General features: G+C 35.8%; 1 protein-coding gene across 4 annotated transcripts in view; it reads right to left on the bottom strand.

Annotated features, from left to right (window-relative positions):
* The window catches only part of ZFPM2 (zinc finger protein, FOG family member 2), a 457,957-nt gene that overhangs the window by 408,608 nt on the left and 25,025 nt on the right, over nucleotides 1-24,324 (bottom strand). The window contains exon 2 of one of the 4 annotated variants that reach the window (XM_049093338.1): nucleotides 20,595-20,758. The exons of the other annotated variants lie outside the window; for them this stretch is intronic. The gene's annotated coding sequence lies outside the window, so the exon portion shown is untranslated. The remainder of the gene's footprint in view (nucleotides 1-20,594; nucleotides 20,759-24,324) is intronic. 4 annotated transcript variants of the gene reach the window in all.

The following is a 24,324-nucleotide window of genomic DNA, read 5'->3' as shown; positions in this document are numbered from 1 at the left end:
ATCTGAAAGGTGGACCAAAACTTTGAATGAGTAGTACATAGATTTCCTCTCACTTGTTACCATACAATTTAATATATTACTATGTTATTTCTGAAAAATTGACACTGATAAAATCCCCAAAGGAAATATGTAATATCCACTACTGCAATTCTAAACACATATAGCCATACTATCATAAATGCATATTTGTTACTTTAATGTCTATTCATGACCTTCATTGAAATTTTCTAACATTATAATCCCATGATATCATGCTCACTCTCTCCATAGTTATACACTGAGGTACTTTAGACAAACCACATAGCACAGGTCCTTTCCAGAAAGAAAGAAACTCTTGGCTTATTGGATAGAAATGTTACAAATTATCCATCCAAAGCATAGATCATAAACTTGACCCCCTTTTTAGATTTTTATTGGTACTGAAATAATTGATACTGACAGAACAAAGAGAAGATTCTTACAACCATAAAAATCACTTTGCTGCTACCAATATAACTGAATCCTACCTCTAATGGATTATGTGGCCAGGCCAGGCTCATAATAACATTTAGTAACTAACTCTGTCCATATGCTGGTGTTCAATGACTAAAGGCCCCATTTAATTAAGAAGATGGATTTATATGTGCCAATAATTCAGGTTACAGCTTTGAGAGCATAGTATTACTCAAGCTAAAGAAAATCTTTTTAGCCTGACCACTTTTTTTCTTACTAAGTATACTTCCCATTTCTGTAAGACATCTGATTAAAAGTATAGCTATAATATCAGATACGCTTTAGATATATGAAAGTATAATATTATTTAGCACATGTTTGTAAAATTCACATCAGGATAACTGTCTCCAATTTTTTAAAAAGACTCTCTTAACAAAGAGGGATTATTAATCTTGTGAAAACCTGATGTTGAGATAAATTTACTTATCAGACACAGACATGGAAAAACATAGCCAGTTTAACTTAGGAGCAAAGTTATCTAGAAATAACTTAATGGGCCCCATCATATGCGGTTTTATATATTTTATTATTTGCTCTAGTCATAAATCATGACAAGTATACCCCTGGCTAAAACATCTTCTGGGAATAAAGGACCTTCATTGCAAAGTTAATGCTAAAAAGTACTTTGTAAATCAAATGAAACAGAACCACTGAGGCTCAGAGCCATGAACTTCAGAAAGTTCCTAGGTCAAAGCTACACATTGCCTCAAGCTAAACAAAGATAATTGAAGTGACCAGTCCCAGACAACGCAGAGAAGTGTTTTTGTGGAGCAGCTATTATCCACCAGGCATTTTGATGATCTGAGCCACCACAACAGTGCACGAGAGTTGTATTCAGCTTCCCAGTACTGTAGTAATCACTTCCTTCATTTGAGGTGCTTCTGGCATCTCCAGCTCTCTTTATACACTCCCAGAGCATAAGACGATCTGACTTCAGTCATTTACCTCCTCTTGATTGACCTAGTGATATTAGATATACTGAAAATTTGATAGGATATGTTCATCCAGCATTTACATTCTAAACTTTTCATCTCTATTAATGGAATAAAAATAGAGAGCCCATTCAGCTGAAGCAAGATGAAGCTCATTTCTGGAGTTGTGGCGAATCAAAGTTACTTGCCAACAGGTGCCTCTTCCAGAATCCAGGGCTGTGGCCCAGATCCCTCAGCATACTTCCTTTCTCCAGAAATATTTCTTTCCTGGCCAGAACACAAGTCAAGCCTCACCCCCAATTACTCTCATGTTAGCCAAACCTGCTCTTCTCTCCTTCCCACCTTAACATCTATGTACACTGGCAGTAAAAACTTGGGCAAGTGAAAGAGGATGTATACATTCCACATTCTTCTAGATATGGCAAAATGCAGTCATTTTAATAATGGGAGTTTGAAAAAAAGGAATTAGGGAGTAAGAGATTCACCATAGCCTTGAGTATTCAGTGTCATAACAAAATGAATAAAGTTATCCAGAAATAAAGAGAAAACTGCTTGCCCCACTTGCTTAGTACTTAAAGTTAAGCATCAATATTTCAACTTAAGTTTTGAATGCCTACGGCACCTACATTAGTCTAATTAGACTAAGGGTGGTGAGAGAATATGGACCAGGAGATAAAAATCCCAGGGCCTTAGATTAATTTATATAGGTTTCATAGGAATTACTAGTAACCACAGCAATTACCTTTCACCTCCTTAAAAAAATTATCCTCATTGTATGTTTACCCAACTTCCCTACCTTATATTTAATAGAAACATATTCTCACTACAGGGTGCCTGGGTGGCTCAGTTGGTTAAGCATATGGCTCTTGATTTCAGCTGGAATCATAATCTCAGATCTTAAGATTCTCTCTTTCCTTCTCTCTCTCTCTCTCTCCTCTTCTGCCAATCCCCCAGCCCCGCTCACCCATGTGCACGCTCCCTTTCTCTCTAAAAGAAAATACATAAAAATTTTAAAAATATATTCTCAGTATGATGTCTGTCCAACTTATCTTCCATGTAGACATTTAATATCTCTTCATAATCTCTTTAGTAAGTATTAAGTGTATTTATGGAAACTACACAAATGGTTATGGTAAAAGATGTGTCTCTAGTGATTCCTCAGCCAGTGTCTAGAAGTCTTTACTCCTAGATCTCCCACTACCTAACAAGAAAACCACCCTAGAGTACAGATAGAAAGTCTATAAGAGGTAACTATATTGTATAGTATGCCTGCTGATTGAACTATGTCAGGTGCCATAACATCCACCCACAATTAAAAGGCAACTGACATCAACTTTGTGTTTTCACAAGTCAACACGTCATTCTGCACTCAAAAATAACATGGTTATTTATTTTGAGATATTATAGTATCATTTCGGTATCTAATAGGATGTTTGGATTTTAACCACTATTCAATCAGCACAAGTGGATTAACTAAATGGTCAATTTATAAAGACGATGTCAGTCTTATACCAAAGTTTTAACAAAGGTTGAAATTATTGCTGAGGTGTTAGAAAACATCAATCATCTTGGAAAACTCTGAAGATTCCAAACAGCATGGTAAACTAAAAGAAAGGAGAAACTAAATTGTTTCCTTTATAAGTGTCTATATTTTTAAGCCCATGCAGCTAAGTAAAGTGTTTGTGGCTGAATGCATCAGTCTTTCTCCTGGGGGAGCCACTCTGAATGGACTAAAAATATTTTTATTTTTTTCTCCTTTCAGCAATATGGGTTGATTATGGACCTCCCCACCTCCCTCCACTCTATCTGTTAAATAACAAATAAAAAACCTGAAGCTAACTACTGCATGTTGATCTTACTGGGTGAATACCTGAAAATGTTTTTTTCATGGCAAAGAGAATCCCTTTGAATCCCAAATTCCATTACTTATATTGGCCACTTCTACAAACTACTTCAGAGAGTATGCATTGCATTTAATCACCCATTTTAAGTACTGAAATTTAATACCTGATAATGGAATTTATTCCTTAAATTCGCTACCCTAAGAGAGGTGTACTATCCACCGGAAGGAGTTTTATCTGGTTCCAGCAAACACATTCTGAGCAATTTAAGTGTGGGATTTCTAGTCCTCAAATCTAAAACCCTGTCTTTTATATCACCATTTCAAAATCAAATGAGATTTCTTACATTAGCCATGGGAAGAGTAGACCTGCAAACTGAAAGGCCAATGATCTCCCATTCATCTATTACTAGATCTAAAATTACTGTATATTAGCTTCATCCTGTGAGTTATGAGATCACCATAGCTCACACTGAACACATGCCAAATGCCCTAACGCCTAATAAATAGGAAAGGGTAGGCCAGGGCCCTCTATATTCCAGCACCATAAACTAAGCTGGGCTCATCAGAGTGAGTATGAAAGAAGTTTGAAAAGGGAAGAACAAGTTCACATAATAGGGCCCGGGACAGAAAAGTTTAACAGGGAAATAAGGTGGAAGGAAAGTAAACCAAAGAACAAAAAGGTAAGGACTAAATGGGAGTCCAGTAAGAGCAGTAATGACCAGGGTTCTCAAGGCAAAGACCAAGGTTGTGAGACATCAGACGTTCAGAGTTAAAGGCAGCTTCTAAGGATGCACTATACAATAAGTGGATTGCCAGCTGGAGACGGTTGCTGCCAATGAAAACATAAAATAATTTATTTTTTAAGTTGTAGATCTGAAGATTTTATAAGAGCTCTAACACTTGCTTTGGCCAATGGAACACATCATTATCAACCCTGTAAAATCAAGTATCCATATCTTTTGTACTTTTGCATCAGGGACATATATGTAGATTTGTCAATACATACACAGTCTCTACATTTGATTATATTAAGTTTGGGGATGAAAATTTCAGGCAGTTTAGTCACAGTGAAATAGGGTTTCCCAATCTCTTTAATGGATTCTGACACATTAGTTGAATCTTTACTAATTTGTACTCAAGATAAGTACATATAAAATTTCCCTGAACCTCTTTCTTTTTCCTGAACTTTTCTTCCTGATTATAATTTAAATAAAATGTCCCATAATTAATTTTCAGAATATAAATGTCTCACTCCCACTTGCCATGAATCATTTTTTTAATTGCCCTACTTTTTGACCTAGTAATTATTGCTTGTCTGAATTATATTAGTTCTCCCCTCCCCCAATCAACCAATCTGGACAGTATGTCGTAACATTATAAAAATTTACAAGTGTATCTTACAAACCAAAATGGAAAGCTATTTTTTATAAATACACTCATAATCATTATTTTATGGATGCCTTTATCTAGCAACCATCTATTCAACCCTGGAGTAAGAAAGCTCCAAATGAGTCTTAAATATGGGGAATAATGTTCCCATACCACTAATATCATGAAGACTGTCTAAGTAAAATGTCGCTCATACAGATCAGTAAATAAATGTATTTTAAGTGTCCCCAACTTTTGAAAATATACAAATAAAAATCTTCATTTAGTATTAGAATTCTAGATTCAAACTAAAACCAGCATACAATTGGTAATAATTTTGCCTATCTTTTGCCTATAATACATCCCCCTTTTATTCCAAAAATAAATTATTTGGGGATCCCTGGGTGGCTCAGCGGTTTAGCGCCTGCCTTCAGCCCAGGGCGCAATCCTGGAGTCCCGGGATCAACTCCCACATCGGGCTCCATGCATGGAGCCTGCTTCTCCCTCTACCTGTGTCTCTGCCTCTCTCTCTCTCTGTGTGTGTGTGTGTCTCATGAATAAATAAATAAAGTCTTTAAAAAAAAGAAATTATTTTAAGTCAATTTTCCAGAATATACAAGTAGACAAGACAGGCTATAAAGCATACACTGAGAAATACTATCAATTATTTAAATTAATTTTGAGAAAATTAGAGAAGGGAAAAATTGATTTTAGACAACGGATCTTCTTCCTTCCTATACTCACAGAGCAGAGGGCCCACACAACTCCTTAGAATTTCCTATGTCTTATTTTCACTAAAGCTATCTGGCTCTTCCACTCCTTTGGAATGTCTTTTATTATTGCACCTTCCACCAAATATTAGGATATGGCCTTATGGCAAGAGGCAGCATGTCAAGGCAGAAACACTGTGGCCTTGGGAGTTAGAACTAGGTTTGAATCTCAGACGTGCTCTTTATTCCTCTGAGCCTAATTTCAAGTGTCATAGTGAGGAGACTATGAGATAATCTAAATTAAAGCATGTATTACAATACCTGCTATATAATAGGGAACCAATAAATGCAGTTTTCTTCATTTTTTTCCTTTATTGAAAGAAATTAAAGTGACATTCAAAAAAGCCATGTTATACAAATATTTTAAAGCAAATAACTTAACAATGCTTCCACCTTAGAGCCACTGTATCAAATGATCTTTTAAAAGGTACACGTGGTGGTATGACAGCACACAGTAGACAAATTAAGATGTTTTCTATATACATGGCAAGCCAAAGGAAAAAAATGTATATATGACACCACTAGTATCATAGGTGAAAGGAATAATAACTTAAAATTTCATCAAAGACCTAAATACATACTAAGAAATATTTTAGTAAACATGTAATATCCAAGACGCCTGATTTTCAAAGTTCTTGAGCACAGAAATGTGATTGAAGATACACATCCAACCTTGGGCACTTTCACAAATCCATTGACAAAGTAAACAAGCAAGGAGAAAAATATTAACCAAGAGTTTCTTTGCCCATGGTAGGTGTCTTAGCATCCTCCAAAGCTCTAAACAGAACTGGCTTAATTTGGAAATACTGTCAGATAATAAAAGCACCTGTTATAACAGAAGAAAACAAAGCAAAACCAAACTTTTATTTGTGACCTCAGATCTAGGGTCACTCTCCTGAACCCAGGAAACTCTATACCAAAATTCTTGGAATCAATCCATAAAATGTACCAAATTTAAGCTCAATGGCACAAGGTGCCAATATTATTATTAATGGGTTAATGAAAACAGCTACTTCCACATTGGGACAAATTCAGTCTTCCCTGACATAGACTTACAGAGAAATACCCTTTTGAGGAAAAAAAAAAATCTTGTGTTTTATTTACATAATGTGCCTTTTCTACCCTCCAAGAGTCTAGCATTATGATATAATTGGCATTTAACATCAATAAAATTAAAATAAATGAATATAATAAACAGAATGTAATAAAAACCTAAGCATGCCTAATTCTGAGTCCTTCTAGATGAAAAGAAGAGCCTATCATCACAGGATCTCTGTATCACTAATGGTAATAACCCTCTAGGGCACTATAACTTTTCAGCAGGTATCAGACATAACACAAATTCAATACAATCAGTTAGATGTAAAATACAGACTTAGCAACAATATAAAGATCAATCAACCCAGGTCCAGTATAACTACTGTTACCCCACAACCTAAGAAGGTAGAGAAAATCTTTTGGTAGGGCAAAGTCTACCTCTAAATAAATGCTACCTAAATAAATGCTTAACAATTCATATCCAATATGATTTTACTTTTAGATGCCTTGAAAGTTATGAGTCTCAGCTCTAATCTACACTAAATTGACAAAGCCAAAATTATCCTCATATACTCTAATATACTATAGGATTTCCATATTATACACACACATTCATATATACAGAATCAATTATAGTCCAGCTTGCAATTTCTATAAAGCATTATTATGAAAGTTCATTTTCAGAAACAATTTATAGAACTATAAAAGTTAACATTATCTCTATATTTTTCTTATTAATACAGTATTTATTTGTCTTCCCTGTCAAACCCTGAGCCAACCCGGGCTGCCTGGAAAAGTATAGGAAAAGGAACATACAAGACAGATGCAATGCAGGAGAAGGACCTATGGGAGGTGGAGACGGCTACTTCTCATAGAGAAGAGGATGAGAAAGGCCACCATCAGGCAAAAGAACCCCATGGACCCTAGAGGGCAAAGCCCAGAATGGTGTACAAGGGCAGGTTTCCCGGCATCAGCAATGATAAGGCTCCCAGACACAGTCCCAATTCCAACCCTAGAACCAGCCATCCCTACCATTGGCAGCCCCAGACCCAATGCACTTGGTGGTTGTGTCAATGTCCCTTGAAACAGTGCTGGTTCAGAAGCTGTGGTTAGGAATAAGTGGGGTCAGGGGATGCAGGGCTGCCAAGCTGCTGAGGCTCTCACCTGTCAGTGTCTCCAGTGAATTTAGCACCACTGTAGACAGTGATCAGCTCAATAGCTGAGAGATGCTCCTGACTAAGAGGGTGGAGATGAACTTTGCACAGTCATACATTTTCAGAGGACGAGGGGCTGTGGCAGGAGAGCTGCTCCCAATCCAGAGAAGACAGAGAGCTAATGTAATCTATATTCTTAAATGATATTAATTAATGATCTTATTTATGTGATGTTGCTAGAGGGACCAATATATGACTAGCACATTTATGTAGCAAACTATGAAAATTTGAAGATCTCAAGAAATGTTCAAGTTATTTTAAAAGTCCCATATTAGGGCACCTGGGTGGCTCCATGGTTGAGCATCTGCCTTTGGCTCAGTTCATGATCCTGGAGTCCTGGGATCGAGTCCCGCAACAGGCTCTCTGCAGGGAGCCTGCTTCTCCCTCTGCTTGTGTCTCTGCCTCTCTCTGTGTGTCTCTCATGAATAAATAAATAAAATATTTTAAAAAATAAAATGAAAGTCTCATATTATAACTAATATAGAATTCCATGTCACTTATTATTTAGCACCTCAATAGGTAAAAACAATTAATTATTTGGTATGGAGATTAACCACCTCTGTTCATTAGGAAAACATCAGCCTGATCAAGTTGTTCAAAGAATCTGAGATTTGACTGATTCTGCAGATAGCTTCCTGTATGACGAAAGAACACAGCCATGTGCCAAAATGAAACAAACCAAGTGCCAAGACAGGGCCAATATAAGACTGCTCTACAGTTGCTTTTGTTCTCTGCTAGGTTGGAAGGACACAAAGCTGAATAAAGCACACGTTTGCTCTTAGGAAAGATTGTGGAATTTCTATTGCTTATCAAAGTGATCTAGCTCTTCTGTTTGCATTTTAATCAGTTCAGATGAATCAGTTCAGAATACACTTCAGAATACAGATGAAAACTGTGAAATAAGCAATATATTTTTTAAAAAACCTTGATTCAATTTGCATTTTATGGCAATGAGTGAGAAATTAGAAATCGTTAGATATAGCTTGTTCCATTGAAATACAAAGGATGGATTTGTCTGATAATGATGAGGGCTAAACTCTAGGGTTCCACAGACAGTAGCTCTTAGACTTTAGAATACATAAGGTTTACTTGGAGAGCATGTTACTCTTTTCTATTCCTGAGCTCCATCCAGAGATTCTGGGTTAATAGGTTTGAGGTGGAGCCCACACATGTGTTTTTCTAACCAGCTTCCCAGCGTTGCTGATGGCTTTGGTTGTTGAACCAAACACACTAGCAGCACTGCCCTATACTGTCTCTGGTTCTGGGATTGGCTGTCTCTGAATTCCAGGATTCCATCATAATCCAGCTCTGGTCACAGCTAAGTCACATGAACAATCCCAGCAAAGTTCACAATAAGCACTAAAAATTAATCTTGAAATACTTCCGCAATATAGTTACTGAAACCAACCCCATAAATGCTGATTTGCTAGCTTTAGTTTTGTGCCATACTAGGTTATCTCCAATTATCTCCAGGGGTGATATAACAGTTTCACAAAATTAATTTTACTCCATTTTAATTGAATGAGGCTCACAACTGGAAAATGAATGCAAAATTTGTTGGTTAAAGTGAAAGTAAAGAACAGCTGAATCCATTAACTCTGCTCTTATAACCTAAAGCTCTTTGCTTAATTTTGTTAAATTCATTGAGGATTTTGCTTTTAACTTGGACCTTGTGCCTTATTCTAACAGAGTGGCAAAATGCTATGGTCAAGCTGCAAACTATTTATGGAAGGATAATTACAAATACGTAAAGGCTCTGATGAACCCAGTAACAGGCAGTGGCATGGTGGCACTGCCACTCTATGGTTAAAGAGATAGATGACTTACACGTCCTTCCTTTCACTAACATATTAGCTCCAAAATGAGTTAGTGAGAACTAAAATGATAGTCCTTAAAAACTGATGATTTATCTCTATCTTAAAGCTAACTAATTGTTTTTAAAAGAATGTTTTTTTTCCTAAGTGGCAGTAAATTGTTCTAGAAACAAACATGAAACATAATCCCCAAGTCTTTGGGGGAAAAAAAAGCTATTCTAAATGTATGAGAAAATATTATTTAATATTTTCCCCCAATATATGTATGCAGCTATGAATTTCTAATATACAGTCTCTTTTTAAAAGTGAAACAAGAGGGGGATCCCTGGGTGACGCAGCGGTTTGGCGCCTGCCTTTGGCCCAGGGTACAATCCTGGAGCCCCAGGATCGAGTCCCACATCGGGCTCCCGGCATGGAGCCCGCCTGTGTCTCTGCCTCTCTCTCTCTCTCTCTCTCTATGTCTATCATAAATAAATAAAATCTTTTTAAAAAAGTGAAACAAGACATGAAATAAACGCCTACCACCTGCTTACCATAATGCTATGCGATTTAAGGTTTACAAAAAAAGGAAAAAAAGCATAAGAATTCTTTTTTTCTGTTCTTAAAATGTTTACATTCCTCATATGGAGACAAAGCTAATCTATATGTAGAAAAAAAAATATAGGAAACAAATGTCAGGAGCACCTGGGTGGCTCAGTGGTTGAGCATCTGCCTTTGGCTCAGGTTGTGACCCCGGGGTCCTGGGATTGAGTCCCGCATCAGGCTCCTCACAGCAAGCCTGTTTCTCCCTCTACCTATATCTCTGTGTCTCTCATGAATAAATAAATAAAATCTTTTGTTTAAAAAAAGGAAAAAGAAAACAAATGTCAAAATGCCTGACATTATTTTTGCGTAAGAAATATAAAACAGAGTATTTACTGTGGGTTGGAAGAATACTGGGAAGTTCTTGGAACATGTGGGACTTCCATTAGACCTTTTCAATATGGAAGATTTAGAGGATGAAGGGGGAAAGGCAGGGCATTATATGAGCAAAGGTTATGGAGTAGCAACTGAAAGTGAATGGATGTTGTAGGAGAGGGTATAGGAAGAGCAATACTGTCTTGCTGGAGCAGAGGTTCCTTATGGCCTAGAGAGTATAAGAAATAACTTGAAAAAGGAAAAGTAACGCAAATTATGGAAAGTCCTAGAACCAAAGAGAAAAATCTGGACATAATGATATAGGTAATAGGGAGCCATGCAGATTTTAAGCAATGATGACATGTTGTCAGTTGTTTTTGGAAGAACAAGTTGATAGACGTGAGGTAGGAAGGATTACAAGCAAGGTGAAGCAACGGAGAAGGAAATTCAAGACTCACTTCTAGAAAATACAGGCAAGAAATACAAACATATTTAGTTATAAAAAATAAAAGCCCAAAACATTAGAGTAATCAAATGTGGGGGGTGGGGAGGAGGTGAGCCACAACAACTACCAACAAGAAAACTAAAAAAAAATAAATATAGACAAGAAAAAAGTCTTCATCTCTTGAAGAAGACATTATTTCCATATTTATAAAATAATTTCGTTCTTTTACACATATAGCGTGCAAGAAAGTCAGTATTCACAACTTCCAGCTTTATAAGAAGTACAGCCCTGAAGGAGATGGTAGGTAACACAATAGCTTATAGCCTCTTAGATCACAGATCTTTTGATCTTACAAAAAAGAAAGGAAGGAAGGGAGGAAAGGGTAGGAGGGAGGAAGGGGAAACAGAATTCATAAAATGTGTGTACTGTATCAAATGGAGTTTTGTCCAAATTTTATTGTCTACCAGCCATTTAATAAATATTTAATGAGAACCAATCATGTACTAGCCATGTGTTAGGTGCAGTAGACAAGGTACACGTGCCTAAGGTCAGCTGAGAACTCCTCCAAGCACCACATATACATAAGAATCTGTCCTCCTCAAAGCAGCCATAAACTTGAAAACCAAACACCAAGTGGACATCACTACACTGTCTTGAACAATAACAAAACTGCTTATCCTTTACTAAAGGAAGTCTGAATTATAGGATGACAAGAAAAGACGGAATTCTCCTGAATGTGGAAAGTTTAACTACTGTTGGATGCAGTTCTCTTTCATAAAAACTTCCATGTAAAGAGTTTATCCTATAGCTTTCAGAGTTCAAAAAGATGTAATCAAACCAGGTGTTGATTACCAAAAAGAAAAGAGGGAAGGGGGAAGACAGGGCATGCTTAATCTTTTTCCAGCGTTATCCTTTCAATAGAGAAGCATACATTTTCACCAGTTCATTACAAAACCTGATGGCATTTACATGTTCAAACACATACTCCATTTAAATGAATGCATTGTGATTATTATAATTAAGCTCCTACCTGAAATTTATAATATATGCTGAAATAAATTGCATTTCTTTATTTTGCAGTCTCCTAAACTATATTGGTCAAAGTGCCTTTGGGCGTATTCCCTACTTATACAAATCTAAATGGCAAAAGCAATAAACGAATGGGCTCATGAGCACCCTGTCTTATCATTTGCAGCTTTCCTTCAAACAGTGGGAAATAGAATTTTTTAAAAAGTAAGCAACAATGGGCAACTTCAATAGGATCTTTGAGTTTTAGGTACTCATCGATCAGAAAATTGAAAATCAAGCTTGTTTGACAAAAGGTGTAGTGAATGAAATTGTTTTTCTTTTTAATTTTTATTTATTTATGTTAGTCACACACACAGAGAGAGAGAGAGAGGCAGAGACACAGGCAGAGGGAGAAGCAGGCTCCATGCACCGGGAGCCCGACGTGGGATTCGATCCCGGGTCTCCAGGATCGCGCCCTGGGCCAAAGGCAGGCGCTAAACCGCTGCACCACCCAGGGATCCCTGAATGAAACTGTTACTTAAAAAAATTTTATGTATACTTTTCTATAGTGGCTCAACTTTTTTTTTCAAATTATGGAAATCTTTTAGATCCTAAAAAAAAAAAAAAAAGCTACTGTCAATACAGATTGATTAAATAGCCAAAAAATGTCAAAAAAAAAAAAAGCAAATACCATAATACTGAACTAAAGAATTCTGTCTGAAGAATCTTTGCTGCAATTCTTTAGCACAGTCTGAAAGTGAGGAAAAGCCTGACTAATCACGATCTACTCAGCAATCATCAGCTTAAAAAAAAAATAGTCCCATTCGATAGTAAGTTATAAAATCAAACCTCTGAATGTCTTTGGCAATATATTTTATTTTGCCAAATAAAAACAACAGTGATGCTAAAAGCCACGTTAATAACCAGAGAACAGTTTTAAATGACTTTAGAATTAAATCTCCTTTCTTTTCAGTAAGTTCTCATGTTAAAATACTCAGTGTCAAAGTTTATATTATTGAAATTACAATGAAAAATATGTCATGTCTGAATCGACAGATACCTAAGACATTTGAAGTAAAGGTGTTTTTTTTTTTAAGTACCATCCTACTATGTATCACGTTCAAAATTGACAGTTGCACGGCTTCTCATTTTAATATATGTGGTTTTGTAGTACAATTAAATGCGTCAGACAGACGCAATTAAGGGATGGAACAGCAGTATCTGTTATATCCTCTTTGAACATACAGATGTTGAATGATCATACCTCACCAGTACATGCCTACTGCAACTCATGTTTCACTTTCCAAATCAGGGTTTAAAACAGAGCAGACTGCACTTTTGATAACATCTGCTACAACAAATAACAAAAAAAGAGTGTGAAGTCTGATGAATGTTTAAACAGAACATTTTTTATGGATCAGCTAAATCTTTTCTGCTTTTTAATTAAAAGTAAAGAAAATGGAACTTAATTATCCTGTAAAGATTAGCTTGTGGGCATCTTCCTGTAAATTACTTCTAATTGAAAGCAAATTGTCAAGTGACATTCAAAGTACTGTCCTTTAAAACACAGCTGTTCTACTGCTGATTTCAGTGCGTTGCAGTGTTTTCTTGTTACAGTATGGCATATTTGAATATTTTAACAATTTCACTGGTTTTGTATAGATTTCCATTTAACATATCTTAATCACATTTCTTCGTGTAAAAAGTTAGCATCAGAAGTGGTTTGCTGCATCTTGAACCAGTCTATCATGAGAGCCCTCCGCTTTTTTAGATTTGATTGCTTAAAGTACAGCTACATCTGGACAACAATGGTCCAGGAAGCGGGTGATTATGCTCATTAGGCTACTGTCACAACCCAACTTGTCAGGATACCTGTATAATTAAGTCACAGTTTATCAATGCTTTAAAGTATATTAAAAGTCCAAATAATTCATAGTAGAAACTGAAAATAAACAATTTTTAGAATTGAGCACTTGATAAAAACTCCAATTTCTTTTAAAAATTTCAAATAAACACCTAATGGGAAATATGAAAACACCTAACATAGGAATTCTTAATGCAAGACTTTAATATGAAAACCAATAAGATGCAAATGAGAAACACAAATGCATTAACCCACTAAAATATGTTTCAACTTCCCTCCACTTACACGTTACCATCCACCAATTACTGTTGATTGGTTACCATCGCTTAGCACTGCACTCAAGCACCGGAGATGTAAAAAATTTGACAGAATTCCAGCTCTAACAGAATTTATATTCCAAAAGAGGGAAAAAGAAAATTAATCCTAAAATATTTCTGGTGTCAGGGATCTGTTCAGCATTCTGGACACAGACTGCTTAAAACAACTCAACAAACACAAGTCCTTACCTGCGTGGAGTACTTATCTCAGGTGATGATAAATGCTTTGAAGAAAAATAAAGCAGAATAGAGTGACAAGCATTGACAAAGGAAGGAGGCATATCCTCTATGGGGTGGTCAGGGAAGACCTCTTAAATCACTCGAACAGAGCCCAAGTGGATTTCCGATAGGGAGGCGCACACACGTGTATTATGACAGTATAGAGAGGAGTCCCTTCAGAAGAATTCAGAAAGAATTTTGATAGTCCAAAAACAGCCTGAGAAAGGCCAAAATTAGGAAGTTAAAGGATTATTAATTATAATGTTTGAAGATTACATGTTTGCTTACCAAGCAACATGATTCAAACCATGAACCCAACAGACGCCTCTGTTACATCCCCAGGTAAGTAAATTATGTTCCCAAGCTGTATATTTAGCTCCAACCTTATGCAACACATGTAGCTTATTTTCATATTTTGATACATGAATGTTTTTCTCCAGAGCGAAACAATCTAGATGAGTTGCCCTGACTATAATTGACTGGTCTAGATAAATAGGTAGGTAGGTAGGTAGGTAGGTAGGTAGGTAGGTAGGTAGGTAGGTACGTAGGCGGTAGATGTGGATATAGGCAGGCAGACAGATAAATAAGGTCTTTTAACATTTAAAGACTTTTTTTGACAAGCAAAAAAGCAATTTGGGTTCTGCTTTTAGAACAATATTTGTGGAGACTGTCTAAGAAAAAGATAACTAGAAAGCAAATCCTGACTCTTATTCTCATCTGCTCAAGCACAATAACATATCCAAAAAATGAGAGGGAAAAGAAAGATAGTGAAATGGGATGTTTTGTAAAGTCACTTCAAAAGAACTGGAAAACAACATGAAAAAAAGAAGAAGAAGAAAAAGAAGAAAAGAGTAATGCCTGGACTTGTTTACAAATTAGAGACATGCTCTTCCTCAGTGCTGAAATGATGTGGGCTCTTGTGTTGCCAATAGCATAAATCCCACTAATTATCTTTAACAAAATTCACTGAAGGGCGATTTAAAAAACTATGTCCTAGTAATTATATAAATTATAATTGAGATGTAGAAAATACACATTTTAAAGTATAAGAATTATCCCTGGGTGGCGCAGCGGTTTGGCGCCTGCCTTTGGCCCAGGGCGCGATCCCGGAGACCCGGGATCGAGTCCCACATCGGGCTCCCGGTGCATGGAGCCTGCTTCTCCCTCTGCCTGTGTCTCTGCCTCTCTCTCTCTCTGTAACTATCATAAATAAATAAAAATTAAAAAAAAAAGATCTTGTGGGATCCCTGGGTGGCTCAGCGGTTTGGCGCCTGCCTTTGGCCCAGGGCGCGATCCTGGAGACCCGGGATCGAATCCCACGTCGGGCTCCCGGTGCATGGAGCCTGCTTCTCCCTCTGCCTGTGTCTCTGCCTCTCTCTCTCTCTCTCTGTGACTATCATAAATAAATAAAAATTAAAAAAAAAAAAAGATCTTGTTAAAAAAAAGAAATTAAATGAAAATACACAATTTAAAGTAATAAAAGAAGCAAGCATATTTTAGTTAGGCATGGTAAACTAAGCTTCTACTATGGGCACAAAATTACAATGTTATTTTTATGAAGCAACATTTAAAACATCCAGCAATGTACAAAAAGCAGCACAGTACCATCCATCGTGCACCCAAGACTTAGTCCCAAACCTGAAATGCATTACATTTAAAATATTAGGCACCAGTTGGCCATATTAAGTTTGGCTTTAAGAAAAAAACACAACCTAATTTAGCAACTTTTTCAATTATACATGCCTAAGAACTACCTGAAGGGCTTGTTAAAACCCAGATTCCAGGGCCCCTCCCTCAAGGGGCCAGTAAATTTATGAACCAGTAAATCTGGAGTAGAATTCAGGAATTTGCATTTCTAACAAGCGTTCAAGAGAATGCTGAGGCTGCTGGATTCTAGGGATATTGCAATCATTTGGCTACATAATTTCTCCACTAATTAAATGCTGTATGTTTTGTTTTTATATAAAATCAAACTTTATCCAAAGGGAAAAATGGTCACCTATTTTTTCACACCAAGAATTCAGAATATAAATTTTAAAGGAGACAAATATTTGGCTTGGGGAATAAAGAAATATTTCTTTGCCAGTAAATATTCCAGATTTTACTTATTTACACTTTTGTTCAGCAATATTATCTGTTAACCACATTTAATCATTAAATATATAAAGACAGTGAACACAATTTCAATTTCAGGGAAACCCAGATTTCAATGAAAGGAGTCTGAGGATCTTCAAATACAAAGCTGAATTTCCACCTAAATATTCCAGTTAAATTCGATGTAAATTTTATGACTTTGAAATAAAACAGAATAGAGTGATTCTTATATCAGGGAAAATATGACTCCATTTTTTATCCTCCAAAAGTCACCAACAAATAAACAGTATGATATTACGCTAAAATACTATGGCAAAAACTCATTCATTTGTTCAGTGTACCCCCAAAATTATAATTTGCTTAATTTTTTCTTTGTTCTCTCCCTACCTTGAGAAAGCCATCCTTCTCTTCTTGCTACCAAAAAGCTTCCATTTTCTTTAACTTTCAGATCAAGGTTCAGTCAATACAAAGCCTTCCTATCCAAAATCTACATTACTCTTATCTATTTGATTATTCTTCTCTGGATATATATATTTTTAAGATTTCATTTATTTATTCATGAGACACACAGACAGAGAGGCAGAGACATACGCAGAGGGAGAAGCAGGTTCCCTGCAGGGAGACTGATGTGGAACTCAATCTTCTGACCCCAGGATTATGCCCTGAGCCAAAAGATGCTCAACCGCTGAGCCACCCAGTCGTTCCCTTCTTTGGATATTTTTATTACTCGAGTATGTCATAAACTTTGGAGTGGAACCTTCTGTCTCCTTTTTGTGCTATAACATTAGGAATAAATGGTCAATGAGGAGTAGATTGCCATGTTTCTTTGCATTTTCAACACACATCCCCCAACCCAGAAAATCACTATTAGGCACTTGAATTGCTTTAAGACTCTCAGTTGGGCTGCTTGCCTTCAGCCTTTGTACTTATCGTTGAATGATACCAAATTGTTGGATTGTTTGATTCCTGCCCCAAAACTTAACATTGATACTCCAAAATCAATGTATTCTAGAATTTTCAAGAATGTAGAAACTCTAAAATCTAATGCCAAAGCTAATTGTTTTCTTTATCTTTCCTTCTTCACCCCAACCTCCTAAAATGTGTACATCCTTTAATCCACTAATCTAACTGCCTAAAATCTATCCTTCAAGAAAAACCTAGAAGCAAATAACTATATGCATTAGTTTAGTCACTGCAGTAACAGTTATAAAACTTGGACACTAGCCAAATGCCTTAAAATAGAATGTGTAGATAAATTATAATAAATCAGCTGAGAGACTAAAGAGCAGAAATGCAAAATGAAAATCAATAAGATCATGTTAAAAATAGGGAACATACTCTTATAAGCACAATAAAATTTTATCTATATTATGATTATATACATAAACATAAAAATATAGAAAACAGAAAACCAATGTATTTTGTTATGTATTTTTATTTATATTGCTTTTGTAAAACATTGGGGTCAGGACACATCAAATACAGAATTCTACATCTTCTCTGTCTCCATCTCTGAAGTTATGTAATGCATGTAATGAGCTTCATCGTTTAGAAGGATGACGCAGAGTTTCTAGAAGGTCTTAAATTACCATAAGTTTCATTATGATCGTCTTAAAAGGGGCATACACAGAGAATTTCAGTAAAAGTTGTAATACAACAGAATTTCTGGATAACCATCAGTTAAGTTCAATTAATCAAAATACCCACTGGTTCATTCCAGGTTTTACCTTGTATTGTGTACTAGGATAACTAAGAACAGATGGGTTTTGTTGTCACATTCTTTGTTACAAGGTTTGTATACAATTACAGACCATATTACTCAGGCCTTCAGAACTGAATGGGAATCGAGCAGCTGAAGTCCAGGCCATTCCTTTGAAAAGGAATGTCTTCCAGCTATTTTTCTTTCTTTCTGGTTACATTGAATTTTCATATGGATCTAACTACGGATAAATAAAAGCCAGAATAGCTCCATGACTGACTTATTCTCATTTCAAAATTAAAAAAAAAAAATCCAGGACCTGATCAGTTAATATTAATGTGCTTAAAGATTTTGCATGTCTACTAAATAATAGTACAACCTAATAGGGGACAATTTAAACCCAGACTCCTTGGGCTCATTTATCATCTTTTTCTGTAAACCTATAATAGTTCTTTTGGAACAGAGGAAGAAGATAAATGGATCCTTGAGAAACAAATATTTACAAACCTTTTGAAAATGCTTTTTAAGTAGGAAAGGAAATATTCCATTATCTATGCTGATCGTATGAGAATTCACTACACGGGATCAAGTAGAGTGTGCGCTGTTCAACCTCATAATCATTTGCAAATAAAATCGACCAAATTCCAGATTTCAAACTTATAAATGAAATTCCAAATCCCAGTCATCTTTTTACATAATTGTAAAGGGGATTCTGATTGTCTATTCTCATATGGATTATCTAATATATGGATCATCTGCTGGTACCTTTATTGGTTTACTGTTGTGCATGCCCCATTACCTGACCCTCGAAAAAAAAACAAATAGGAGGTAAAATGCAAAAAACATCAATGGTATATTCCAATCCCTGAGTTTTCACATGATTACAGTACACACTAACCATTAATATCCTTTTTTGTTTTAACTAAAATAAGAAATATTTCTGCTATAAAAGTGAGAAATTATTTGGAAAACTGAGTAACACAAACAATAGCCTCAATTTTTTATTTCACTTTGCCTATATAGAAAAATTCATAAGGAAACACATCAGCATTTTGGCCACAGCTAGCCAAGATGAAAATTTTATGTGTCATTTAATCAGACATGACAGAGATAACAGAGAACCCTTATATAAGGGTTATATAAAAGCAATTTGAATTGCTTCAAATGGTATGAAAATGGTAAATTCTAATTCTAGGCTTCTTATATAAGTGCCTCCATTTAAAAAAGAATATATAAACATGTAAAGCATGGATTATTCAGCATCATATACATATATACATGTATACATATGTAAAATATTATGCTTTGTTGTTACTGTTTTCTTGGTCCTTACTACATAATTCTTCATTCTTCATCTTCATCACAGAGATTATGATGAGACCTGTGAAAGTCTCAAAAACCTAACAAAATGTATAAGGAAAGAACGAACTACTGTGTAGGATTTACTTTCATCAACTGTCCAGTCCCAACACTTCAAATGTTATACACACACACACACACACACACACACACAGACTTCTCAATGTTCTCGAGATTGGTTACGGGCATTTTAGAAAAATAGTTTAAGAATACTGCATTGAGGTAATTTATCAGGATCATCTGTGACTTAAACATAACCCTTAGTATGTTACTTTTTTCTATATCATTTTTTTCTTTGTTATTATTTTTAATATGGTAAACATGTCCAAAGGCTGTTAATATGTTTCCCCAACCCAAAAGTGAATGATAAAGATAAGCTACTAATTTGAAATTTAAACACTTGAATAAGCCAGAAGGGGGATAAAACAGAAACTATAAGGGAACACAATGGAAATGAAATTGCTCAGACTGTGCATAGGGTAAAGCACTCTGACATATGCCACATCACTGAATGAAGTAAAAGTATGTGTCAAGCCACCTTGGGGATTGTGTCACTACTGGTTTGGTACATCATTTCTCTTCCCCATACCAACTACCTACTACTAAATGTAAGAAACTTTATTCATCGTATTCGAAATATAACCTCTTAGAGACAGGAGAAACAGTGTTCTGAACTGAGGCCTTCACACATCTCATATTAAATATGCTTATTTTTCACAGTAAGGTTTATGGATATATCTTACTTTCTATTAATGTGTTAAGTTTGTGAGACAATACCAACCCTCATATATGGAACTTAAGAAACAAAACAGGATCATAGGGGAGGAGAGAAGAAAATAAAACAAGATGAAATCAAAGAGACAAGCCAAAAGAGTCTCTTAATCATAGGAAACAAACAGAGGGTTGCTGATGGGAGGGGGTTTGGGGGATGAGGTATGAGGGGCATAAAGGAGGGCACATGTGATGAACACTGGGTATTATATAAGACTGATGAGTTGCTGACCTCTACCTCTGAAACCAATAATACATTATGTGTTAAGTAATTGAATTTAAATAATTTTTTTTAAACTTTAAAAAAACCCTAAGCTAAATCTCACAAGCTTTGAGAAAATAGGTTCTTACTGACGTCAATGACTACAAATTTTATGTTCAATATAGGCTTTTGATTCATGACCAGTAAATTGAAATTTTAATGTTAAAAGAATAATCAGGGGCACCTACGTGGCACAGTCGGTTAAGCATCCCACTCTTGGTTTTGGCTCAGGTAGTGATCTCAGGGTCGTGCGATTGAGCCCTGCATTTGGCTCTGCGCTCAGCGCCAAGTCTGCTTGGGACTCTCTCTTCCTCTCCTCACCTCTTTTTCTCTCTCTCTAAAATAAATAAATCTTTAAAAAAAAAAAAGAATAATCACACTTAGATTGAATACTTTCTTGAAAAGGTATACGTAAGAGGCTTTCAATAAGTTTTTCTTTCTGATGCGTAAGAGTTCCCGGGGGGGGGGGGGGTGGCTTGTATCACCTAAAATTGTCTAAAGTTTTCAAAAACATACTTTCTCAAAAAAAGTGAACAAAAGGCCCAGATTAACCTCCAAAGCTCCTTTTTTAATGTTGTATGACACTCCTCTCCTGACAGTTCATTCTGTATTATATATAGAGTTGCATCTGGTTCAAAACTGACTAATCTTTGCCAGGTGTTTATGTGCCAGATCTATTAAAAGGCATTTTCACCTACATGATCACATCTCTTTTTTAAATCAGTCTATCTTATTTTTTTCTGATTTTATAATAAAATGTCCCCTGGATATGTCTGTGCACATATTTTTAAAACAGCTTTGCTGATGTAAAATCAATATATAAAAAGTGACAGATATTTAATGTATGTAATTTGATGAGTTTGGATGTATGCATACACCTGTGGAAACCATCACAATCAAGATGACAGACATATCAATCGCCTCCAGAAATTCCTTATGTTGCATTCATTACTGGATTCTTCCATTTTGCAGCAAAATCCTTTCCACTGATAAAATGAGATTACGAAGAGTCCCCCAAACCTGGTCCAAACATTGGATTTGTCAATTGCAGTCACCCTAAACAAGGTCTCTAAAATGTGGTCAATTATGCTTGCCCTATATGGAATAGAAATTAAATTAAGAGTATATAAAATGCCTAACAAGTATTATGTGTTATGCCTATTATATTAGGAAGACTCTCAAAAGTTTTCCTCCCTTCTCCAGAAGTAATAGGTAAGACACATTTATATTTATCATAACTTCATATCACTGACTCTCAAGGATATACTGAAGAAAGGAAGTGGTTTTGTATGTCCCTCCCATTAAGTTTAACTCTGTATGTAACACTTAAAGCAAGCATGCCAAGAACTAAATCTATCCACTTACCTACTAGAAAATCTATATCATGACAATACTTAATGTCTGTTTTCTTTTCTTTTTGAAGAGAAATCTTTCAAATATTTGCCAATTTGGGGTGTATTGTAATTAAACACTAAAATCAGAAGAAATCAACTACTTAGAAATAGTCATAAACTTAAAATTGATTTTTAAATAGAAATTTAAAAAGGTAACAGTACACTCTAGAAAATGATGGAATCATCAAATCCCACTTGGGAGTTTGAAATAAGTATATGTACTACATATAGAGTTTATTCTGGAGTTATTAATAACAATGTTATAACAGAACATTGCATTTCCAATCTCTCTATTAAACCAATCTTGACAACAGGACACACAAAGAGAATGAAATTTGATCCTTTTTTTTTTTTTTTTTTTTGCACACCAGTTGAGTTTGGACACGTTGGATAGCATTTTTTCCCACTGAGCCAGTCTGCTTGGTAGAAGATATGAAAAGATCGCCTGCTAGCTAGCCAAGCACTTGGAGAAGCTTCCATACCCTTCAGGAAGCATGAGCTTCCCTTGATAGAAGAAATAATGCTACTTTGTATGGGAATTCAGTCACAGCACATCTGACTATGTCATCTTTGAAATCACAGAACTGTTTTGAAAAGAAGGACCCCAAAAAGTTGCAGTTATCAGCACAGAAGATAGAAACAGGAATAAAACTGAACTTTGGAAAAAAGATGCAGAGCACAGAGACGTTTATAAAAGTTACAGAAAAAGCTCCAGGTTGCCTGAAAGCATAATGTTTGGTAACCTATTATTATCAATTAAGATAGAGGAAAAACTCTTTCTTAGAGATCCTTAGTATTTGTCAGCTGCCTTCACTTGATTTGATGCCAAAGTGATTTTTTTTTTCCCTAAAGCATAAAAACAGTCTTGATACATACCTTAGTTCCCTAAGCAATGAGATGCACACAATAACATAACCCTTTGCCTTTGCCATAAGAATAACATACACATATATTAGATTGCAATACAATTTTCTAAGATTTGAGGGATAACAGGCACTGCTGGTCTTTGTTTAAATTAATAATTTCTTATTTAATAATAAAAATGTCCATGCATGTATAGTTGTAAAAAAACATATTTTATATCAGCATTAATTATTTCTTCAAATAGATCATTGACCCAATCATGAAATCATCACATTCTTTCACTACATAACTTGTTTATAACTTAGTATAAAGGACAATGGCTTATGCGTCTTTCTGTTTGTGGCACTTAGAATTACATCACATACTGAAGTGGCAAAGAAAACAGATCCAGGTACTGAAAGATCTGAAGCTTATACAATTGGGGGTGGGGGTCCTCTGTAAGAGAATACAAAATTGAAATACAAATGCGTATGAAAGTAAATATTTATTTAGAAAGAGAAATCTTAGTAAACCGCAAATGTTAAAAATATACAATTATTTTTCCAGCTCAACTTCTCCTTTCCGTGATCCCAATTATGCCTGCCACTGTTTCAAAGTATGACAGAGAGAAAGTTAAAGAGGAATGATTTAGCAGTCTTAATCAATTATAGTTAAAATAACTTGGTTTTGAAATTTTCATAAAAAACATTAGACCACCTGAACACACTGCTTGAGCCCTTGAGCCCCTTACAAAGCTTTAAAAAGGGCCTGAGCTAGCCAGGGTCCTTATACCTTGAGCTTGTCTAGATTCCATAAGAGTTGACTGCTACTGGTAATATAACAATGGTAATGAGGACTTTCATTGATAGATACCAATGAAATGCTTTTAGAATTGACCTTAGAGACTCAAAATACTCTACGGGCCATCTAAAACATGGAATCACCCAAGAATCTACTCCTGCTTTGCCCCTTAACTCCTTATTCCCCATCACTCTCTCTACCTTCCAAATATCTATTAAATAATAAATCTAGCAAGTGATTATCCAGGCAAACCCTTACTTGCTTTCTTCCAGAGACAGGTAGGTATCTACCCTACAATGAAGGCGATCCTATTTTGAACAGTTCTAACGGCTCTACTGATGCTGAACCCAAATCTGCCCTTGGTATGTAGAATGCAGGCCCAGAATGCCCTTGGAAATGATTTCTTCTGAGCTACAGAGAAAGCTAATTCCTTTTCTACCTGAGTTCCTCAATTATCTGAATAGAGTTCTCCAATGAAACCTATAATTTTCTTTTCCTATTAAATATCTCCAATTCTTTCAGCTACTGCCTGGCTGTTAACCATCCTCCAAGACAGTTGAGTTTTAAGAAGAGCAAGAACATTGAATAGAATACCCTAAACTTGGGATCCCTGGGTGGCGCAGCGGTTTGGCGCCTGCCTTTGGCCCAGGGCGTGATCCTGGAGACCCGGGATCGAATCCCACATCAGGCTCCCAGTGCATGGAGCCTGCTTCTCCCTCTGCCTGTGTCTCTGCCTCTCTCTCTCTCTCTGTGACTATCATAAATAAATAAAAAAAATTAAAAAAAAAAAAGAATACCCTAAACTTGACCGACCAGGACAAAGCATAGCAGGACTCCTCATTAAATACTGAACATTGTGGAATCATTCCAGACTCCCAGT

The sequence above is a fragment of the Canis lupus genome, chromosome 13 (genome assembly GCF_003254725.2).
Source record: "Canis lupus dingo isolate Sandy chromosome 13, ASM325472v2, whole genome shotgun sequence".
Taxonomy (NCBI): Eukaryota; Metazoa; Chordata; class Mammalia; order Carnivora; family Canidae; genus Canis; species Canis lupus.
The sequence above is the reverse complement of the archived record's forward strand: the minus strand, read 5'-3'. Positions and strand labels throughout refer to the sequence as shown.